The sequence below is a fragment of the Lactuca virosa genome, chromosome 9 (assembly GCF_052849685.1).
Source record: "Lactuca virosa cultivar CGN04683 chromosome 9, Lactuca_virosa_CGN04683_v6, whole genome shotgun sequence".
NCBI classification, from domain to species: domain Eukaryota; kingdom Viridiplantae; phylum Streptophyta; class Magnoliopsida; order Asterales; family Asteraceae; genus Lactuca; species Lactuca virosa.
The window spans coordinates 153,248,421-153,257,219 of NC_136434.1; the positions used below are offsets into that span (position 1 = coordinate 153,248,421).

Sequence of the window (8,799 nt, forward strand, 5' to 3'; positions counted from 1 at the left end):
TCAAAACCCTCCATCACCTCAGCCTCCATAGATTTGAGCCGTTTTCCCAAACACTAACCCCTTTCTTGAGTGTGTGAGCTAAAAGTGTGTGTTTGGAGTAGTTGGAGAAGAAGGTATTGCATCAAGAAGTTGGAGAAGGAAGCCAAGCTTGTAGATCTGAGGTTGTTTTGTGCTCTAGAAGCTCCAGGAGGTAAAAAGCTCCAACCTTTATGCTTGTTTGATGTAGATCTAGCCATGGTAACTTTATGAAACCATTTCTTGTCCCAAAAGTCCTAAGTTGGTGCATGTGGTGTTTTGAGCGTGTTAAGCTGTCCTTTCAGACCCTAGAAAGAGTCCTAAGTGATAAAAATGATGTCCCAATGGCTTAAAGTATCCCATGCATGTAGTAGAAAGGTCTTAATGGGTTAAGACCATGTATTAAGAGTTTTATGGACGTCCAAAGTCTTAAAGTTCGAGACTTTATGGTTCTAAGACACATTTGGTCGATGGATCTGGAATTTGGGCTTTAGTGCTTAAGCCATTAAGCACTTATTAGAGTTTTGGCAAAACTTGCATATGCCTCGCGTAAGTTCTGTACGCCCAACGTACTGGGTCAACCACCCCGATGGTGGTCAACGCAAGGCGGAGTATGCGCAACGTACCAGAAGAGTACGCCCCGCGTACGCCCTCTGTTGGGCTTTTGACGAATTGGGCTTCGGGATTGGGCCGCCTTTGGGCCAGTTAGACTTGGGCATTGCTGGGATTTCTGAATATATGTGTTTTGGGCCAGTTTTGGTAATGGATCTTAAAATGAGGCCCAATTAGGGAGTTGGGCCCAATTGGGAAAATTGGGCCAATGATGGGCCTTATGGATATGGACTTTTGGATAATGAATTTGGTATTTGTTTTTTGGCCCAAATTAGAGAAAAGGAAAAAAAGGACTAGGTGGGACCCTAAGTCAAGATTGATATCTCAAGTGTTGACTTAGTATTCGTTATTTTGGATAGTTCGGGATTTTTGGTGAGACAGCGGTCGGAGACTTTCAGTCCAGTTCAACACTACTTGTGAGGTGAGTTTTCCTCACTATACTCAAGGGTCTAAGGCACCAAGGCCGACCCTTTGGATTGTTATCCTGTTTTGTTACTGTTATGATCTGTTAGATCGGTATCCTAGTAGATAGGATGTTTCTATGAGATTATGATATGTTAGATCGGTATCCTGGTAGATAGGATGTTGCTATGCTTAGTGATCTGTAGATCAGCTTGACTGTTTGTAGAATGTTATGTGGTTATTTGATATGTGTGCACATGTTTGATTGGTGGTTGAGGCATCTGCTTGAGCATGATCCAACAGACCTGGGCATTCCAACCCGATGGTTGTGGGCCGAGAGTATTCCATCCCGAGGATGATTGGACTCTTAGTATGTGGGCATTCCAACCTGATGGTTGTGGGCCGAAGGTATATCATCCCGAGGATGATTGGACCCATAGTATGTTGGCATTCCAACCCGATGGTTGAGGGCCAGGGGCATTCCAACCCGCTGGTTGATTGGGCCGATAGTATGTTGTTATTGTATATGTGTTATATGTTGTGCGGGTATTTTGGGGGAACTCACTAAGTTTCGGGCTTACAGTTGTTGATTTTGTTTCAGGTACTTCAGATGATCGCGACAAGGCGAAGGCGTGATCGTGCACCACCTTATGTTTTTATGATTTGATTCCTGAGATACTCTAACATGAAACTATTTTGAAAACAATTTGTAATAATTATTAGTTTCTGAATGTTTTAAGAAGTTTTAAATTGGCATGATTTTTATGGATGTTACATAAATAGGGTATAAATCCATGAAAATTTGGGTTTTCCTTCCCAGCTCCTGCTCGTCGATTTGGTCCCTCAAACTCGTCGAGTAACCACTTCATCCCGCGCCCAAAATAATCTCTACTCGACGAGTTGTAGTTCACCAACTCGTTGAGTCCCAGTCCAAAGACCTAAAATATTTGAAAGATAAATGGTACCTGAAACAAGCGTTACAGGGTAATGAGTTTCGGACGATCCGGCCATTTATCATGAAATTTATCCTTGAAGAAGTTAAAAGCCACCTATTTGAGGATTCAGAATTCAAGCACCTTCGATTGTGAGACTGTGGATTCTTCTTTAATACTCTTATTTTTGAATGAACTCATTAACAATTGTATATATTAAAAAAAAGAGTGTAAATTACATGAATGGTCCCGTTAGAGGTAATCTGGGTGCTTTGTCCAATTTGTTCTTTTAACTCGGGCAGTCCTTAAAATGTAATTTTTTGCACGTTTGGTCCCCGTAGAACCCCAAAATACTTTATTGCCATTCTTTATTTATTTTTAATTGGTTTATTGTTTATTGTTTATTTATTTATTAAAAAATTGTTTAATAAATAAGGTGGAGCAGTTCATATCACACCACTTTTTATGAAAATATGAATAATCCGTTTAGCCATTGTCCCCTCGTCTTCTCGGAAAAAGACTTCGTTCAGCCAAAATCTTTCACCAACATAAACATAAAAACCTAAAACCAAAATAATAAACCTGTAAAATGGAATTAACAAGATATAGAATAAAAAAGCCACATATATAATTAGTAATATCATGAGCCCTAAATCTCTATTCTCGTCAAATTAGCAGTGACTCCTCTGGTAAAACCCACCACCACCATCACTTCTGCAACTTGAATCCAGAAAGAAAAAAGGAAAATAAAGATGTATTAATGACGTTATGTAGGGAGAGGAGCTGATGGAGGAGAGGTTTCTCAAAATCGAAAAAGAAGACTTATGAAAATCGATTCCTTGCTTCAAAATCGAATCCAAACCGCTTGCCATAATAGTTAAAGGAACCACTTCGTCTTCTAGAACTTTTTAACTTAAAAGTCTAATATTAAAACATGATTAAGAATGTAGACGGAAAAAAGAATATTCAAATCGACTATGGTAAAGAGCATATTAGAATCGGTATTAGAACCCATGGATTTAGCCCTAACACGACTTTGTCAAAGATCCTTGTGCCATTGCACAACTGTGATGCAACGATCGAGCAACGGTGGTGGAAATCTACACCGGCCGCCGACGACGGAGCTCTAAAGTAGCTGAGACTGAAAGCATTTTGTCGCCGATTTTTGAAGCAGAAGCGATAGTGGAGAGAGGGTTGTTGCCGATGATGGTTGTTCGGACGAGGATGAGGACATCGGTGGCTCTATGATCCTGTGATACAGAGAAGACTAAGGTAGAGTATTTGAAAGGATGTGGGTAACGTAAGGTTTTAGTGGGACTACATGTTGATGAGCACTAGGTTTGGCGGCGACCGGCGGCGCTGGTGGTATGCTTGGTGGCTAACAGGAGAGAAAGACGGAACAGAGTGGTGAAAAAGCATGGATGGGTCTGTTTGGTGGGGTAGGTCAAAGAAGAGGGTAGAGGGAGGGGGAGGGGGTGAGTTCTGTTTGGTGGGGTATTTAATTTATTTTTTTTACTTTTTTTAGATTTAAAAATGATCAATAGATAATAGAAAATTAAAAAAACAAATTATTAAGGACACAATAGTTTTTTACATCAGGACCAAACGCATCACAAAAACATATAACGAATTAAAAAAACAAATTAATGACCAAACACACGTATTAATCGAAACCATAAGGACCATTCACATAATTTACTAAAAAAAATAACCTGTCAACCGATTGTAGTATTGAGAAAAATTTGTCCAGATGCATCGTTTTTGACAAAGGGATTTCATATTTCCACTTCAATTTTCTATCAATCAACTTGAAATCAATGTTCTTTTTACCTTTTTGCCTTTCTTTTAAATTTACAAAATAAAAAAAAGAGAGAAAGATCCAAACATGAGTTTCTTCCTTGGACGCTTCTTCCCAAAGACGAAACGTTGATTCCTAGTGGCCGTTCAAGAATCGATGTTTCTTCATCGTAGTTCACCGGACAGTTGGACATGCTGCTTCTTTTCCGTTCAGCGGTCGTCGTTGCTTCTTCCAATTCGCCGGTCCCCTTCTGAATCGATCCCCAGAATCCACATACACCTCAATAAACTAAGACCCACCCCTAATTCATGTTAGCTATATGTGCAGGTCTATATTTTGATCTTTGCTTCAATTCTTGATGGCGTGAACGGACTGATCAGGAGATTCTGTTGATGAGGGCTTCTCAAAGAAAATCATGGTGGTTAATGTTTATGATAGTCATCTGGTGATGATGATCTGAACAGAGGGTAATCGTTGAAGAGGAGGAATGATTTATAACATAACAATTGGGTGCTTTACGTTCTTACCTCCTCCAAATGCAAACTTTGAATTTTACTGTAACCCTTGAATTTGGAGATTTTGACATTTATGTTTCTACCGAGTGCTTTATGTTCTTTCCTCCATCACATGTGTTATCCCTTTGATTTGGTGCATTTTGTTCTTCAATCATCTATTGCCGCTACATATTAACAAACAAAAATGAAATTGCTGGATAATTAGGATTTTGCCGGTGGTATTACCCATTTTGGGATGAAAACTCATATCGGGTGGAAACCACTCTTCTGTACGAACTATGAAGAAAGTAGGTTTTAATTAAAAATAATTTATAAAATTAAAAATAAGTTTTTTATACAAGTTTTGGTGTATGGTTGGATTGGAACTTGCATTTTTATGTTTTTTTAGGAGGATGTGGAAGATGATCGACTCAAAGAGAGGTAGTGTAAATGTGAATGGTGATACAGGCAGCAGGATATAACCTATTTTTCTTTCTTTCACATTTTTATAAATTATCAATAAGGGCAAAATGGTGAAAACAGTTTAATTTCAAGTGGATACCTATTTTTCTTTCTTTCACATTTTTAAAAATTATCAATAATGGCAAAATGGTGAAACACGTGGATGGATAAAATAATGCATTGGAAATATCAGCTCCCTACAAAAATATACATACACTAAGAAATAGTCCCTACTGGAAAATCATAAAGTTCGACACATATCTGCTACAAACATTTGCAGATCATATGAACGAAATCAAACAAACATGAAGAAAATATCATTTATTGTATACACACACCATAAACACAAATCACTATAAGCTCCATTTCTTCTTCTGCAAAAACTGAGAGTGGATGGAATATGTAATTACTCTGAATGCAACAGTGATACATATGGAGAATGAGAAGAGACTGTCGATGATGTTGTTTTCTCTGAAGAATCCGATTTAGATGCACCACTTGATGATTGGTCTTGGATGACAGAAGCCACGCCATATGATGAAGACATGGGAAACGACAAATAAGAAGCCACCGGCATCTTTGAGGGGAGTATGGGTAGAGAAGCTTCGGAGTTCAGAATGTGAATAACTTGTCTCATTGAAGGGCGAATATCTGGGTTAGGGTGCACGCACCATAGCCCAAGGATCATCACACGTGTGATCTCTTCTCCCACATAATCTGACCCTAGCCGTGGATCTACCCCTTCTAAAAGTGTCCCAGTCCCATATAGCTCCCAAACCCATTCTACTAATCGTATTTGGTTTTCTTGAGCCTTATATACGATGGGTTTTCTCCCACAAGCTATTTCCAATGCAACAACTCCAAAGCTAAACACATCTGATTCTCTGGTTGCCTTTCCAGTTACTACACATTCAGGAGCCATGTAACCCAAAGTCCCAGCCAACATTGTAGTCTGTGAGCCTTTCTCGTGGTCGACCAATTTAGCTAACCCGAAGTCGCCAAGCTTAGCATTGAAATTTGAGTCCAACATCACATTACTCGATTTTATATCTCTATGCAAAACACATTGCTCCCAATCTTCGTGTAGATATAGCAAAGCAGAGGCCAGACCACAGGCAATCTTGTACCTTGTTCCCCATGCTAACAAGCTGTTTCCATTAAAGAGATGTAAATCTAAGCTTCCATTTTCCATAAACTCATAAGCAAGCAAAAGTTCTCCTTTCTCGTGGCACCAACCAGTCAATTGGACGAGATTTTTGTGCCTCAATCGGCTAATGATCTTTACTTCTGCTGCGTACTCCTTGATCCCTTGTTTGGAATTCTTGGACACCCTTTTCACTGCAACATATATTTTCAAATCATCCAGAAACCCTTTGTAAACCTCTCCAAAACCACCCTCGCCTAGCTTTTCTTTCTCTGAAAAGCCACCAGTTGACCGAGCTAATTCACGGTAAGAGAATCTTCGAGGTCCGATGCCCATTGTGAATTCATTGTTCATCTCCAGACCAGATCCAAATTCGTCAACTTCATCTCCCATGTTTTTCCTCATTTTCCAACAAACAATTGTAACAATAACCAACAAAGCAAGTACAACAGAGACTCCAGCAATCAATTTCACTATATATCCTGTCCTCTTCTTCTCCTTCATTGAATCCGGACTTGTGGATGGTGGTAGCGTGTTGTTCTGATAAATGTTTTGGGGGCTAATGGTTGGTGGTATGTCAATTTTTTCGTCAATGTGTAGAATAGAACTATTAAAAGTCCAAGACCTTACATTGTTTTTCTGGAACGAGGCACCTGTTGCTGCTGAAAACCCAAAAATCACCCATTCTGGCAACACCTCCCTTAGATCAATGGTGTAATAAAGTCCATCTATATCATCTCCGATATTGGTGTAGGAAACACTAAGATTTTTGGAAACAGAATCATAGTTAATCCAAGCTTGACACTCTTTCCCATATTCTATATTGTTCCTCCAATACCCATAGCTAACAGAAGAAAGATTATTGATGTTTATGCCTACATGATCTTGTGGGGTTGGATCCCAACTAGGGTTATAATATGTATCAAACTCTACCGCGACAAACGGAACAGTTCCGAGGTTGGTGGTGACATTGACCGGAAGCCCCATGGCTCCTCCACCATAATAATATCCCAAATCTGATTCAAACATAGATTTATTCTGAGCAAGAAAGAATGTGAGGCCATCACCGTAATTAGTATTATTGTTTGAATCAATAACAAATGAAAAATATGTAGAGAAGCTGGCTAGCTCTGTAGAGTTCTTATCCCACAGATGAAGCGGTGTGATGTATGTTGCCCTGCCTGCTGTCCTGTTCCCTAATTGACGATTGTTTTCAGGGGTCACCTGGATTCCTTGGTCAGAGATATAAGCTCCACCCCCTGATGTTTTTATCTTCTGGTTTTCGTTTGGAGTAATATTTGGGAAATCGAAACTAAGGGAAGCTGCATAAGGGGTTAAGCTGAGAAGGAAAAGGAAGCATGTTAAGATAGACATGCTTCTGGAAACTTGCTACAAAATTTTTATGGTAGGTGGGTGTTCTTCACTACAAGAAGTCAGAAATCCTCCTCAGCTCAACCATCCACCATGTCAATCCTGTCCAAGGTGATGGCTGTTTGTTTGCTGTTTGAAGTAGACTTGTGTCAATCAAGAGTCAAGACTCAAGTCAGTCAACGTGCTTTATGTATGTAGGACATGGGCACATGGGCATGACTACCTTTTTCATCATATCTTCACATTATCAAATGTTTTTTTTTTTAACAAAGTGATTAGGCATTGATTAGCCGAATCATTTGCAAAACAATAAAATGGTGGCGTGTTTTACTCAAAAATATATAGGTTAATTTACGTCTTGGTCTTTTTCAATTCAGTTTTCATATCCAAGAATTACTCTGCTAGATTCTCTGTTTTTTCTATTATTAAATGGTTGTCATCTTTACAAAATTTAATATAACATCTTCGATTTTAAAATTTTGGATGTAAGTATTATTAGATAAAATACTTTCGAAGGTTGGAAAATGATTAAGTTTTTGTGATACAACAAATGTCAAATGCGAACCGAATGGTGTTTGCACTTAATAATGGGTTTTAATTGTTAGAAATGTATTTAAGACCTTTGATAGTTTTGTATAAGGAAAAAAGTTTTAGAAATGAGTAGGAAACATGCTAAATACCTTATAGCAATAAAAATCAGGTTTTAAGACATCATTTATTATTTCTTTATCCTAAAATTAGTTTTTATTTATTTATTTATTTTTTTGAAACGAAAAATCTAATCTACTATTAAAGTAACTCCTAAATCCAAATATATATGACGATACATGAACCCTCAACCTCAAAGAAGGATGAAAACCTGATACCGCTGGATTATAAACCCTATGGGCCTAAAATGTAGCTAATATCATGAAGATAGTATAGTAAAATGAATCACTATGTTGGGTCATAACACTTGGAAAGGTAACAACACTTCAGCCCATTTCTTTACTAAGCCTAATACACCTTTTAAACTAACAAATCAAACCATTTTAAATCCAGGACAATCCACTAGCATACTACTTGACCCGAACCGCCCGCCCTAATCCTAATAACAATCGTTATATTAGAACGAAGCATCTCACAAAGCATGAAGGGGATTTCCTTTATGCCTGGTTCTCAAGCTTTAGAATAGAAAATAACAGAAGGGGAAAGAAAGTAAGGAGAGAAAACAAGAGAAGGGAAAATGCAACATATTAAATTGTATTTTATGCTCCAGATAAGTGAAAGAAAAGTTAAATATATTGTTCTTTTCTCTTAAAATCTGTAACACCCGAAATCTAGAAGGCTAATTAAGGAAAGGTAATTTTCATTTAATAAGTCAACTCGTCGAGTTCAAGGGGGAGAACTCGACGAGTAGGAATATTTTTGCACGAGGGAAATTGAAAACCAACTCGACGAGTTGGGGAGGACCTACTCGACGAGTTGGACAGGGTTTGGGAAACCCTAAATGCGGTATTTACCGCCCTATTTAAAAAACTTAAGTTTAGGGTTTGGCCTCATTTCCAGCCTCCAAGTCCCTAACCCTAA

General features: G+C 38.4%; 1 long non-coding RNA gene and 1 pseudogene across 1 annotated transcript; one reads left to right on the forward strand and one right to left on the reverse strand.

Moving 5' to 3' along the window:
- Positions 1-3,692: 3,692 nt before the first annotated feature.
- Positions 3,693-4,412, forward strand: LOC145136252 (uncharacterized). The gene is made up of 2 exons (XR_013720339.1): positions 3,693-4,001; positions 4,087-4,412. It is a non-coding gene; the product is annotated as an uncharacterized LOC145136252 (long non-coding RNA).
- A 467-nt stretch (positions 4,413-4,879) lies between these two features.
- On the reverse strand, positions 4,880-7,431 carry LOC145136251 (L-type lectin-domain containing receptor kinase IX.1 pseudogene; annotated as a pseudogene).
- Between the last annotated feature and the right edge of the window lie 1,368 nt (positions 7,432-8,799).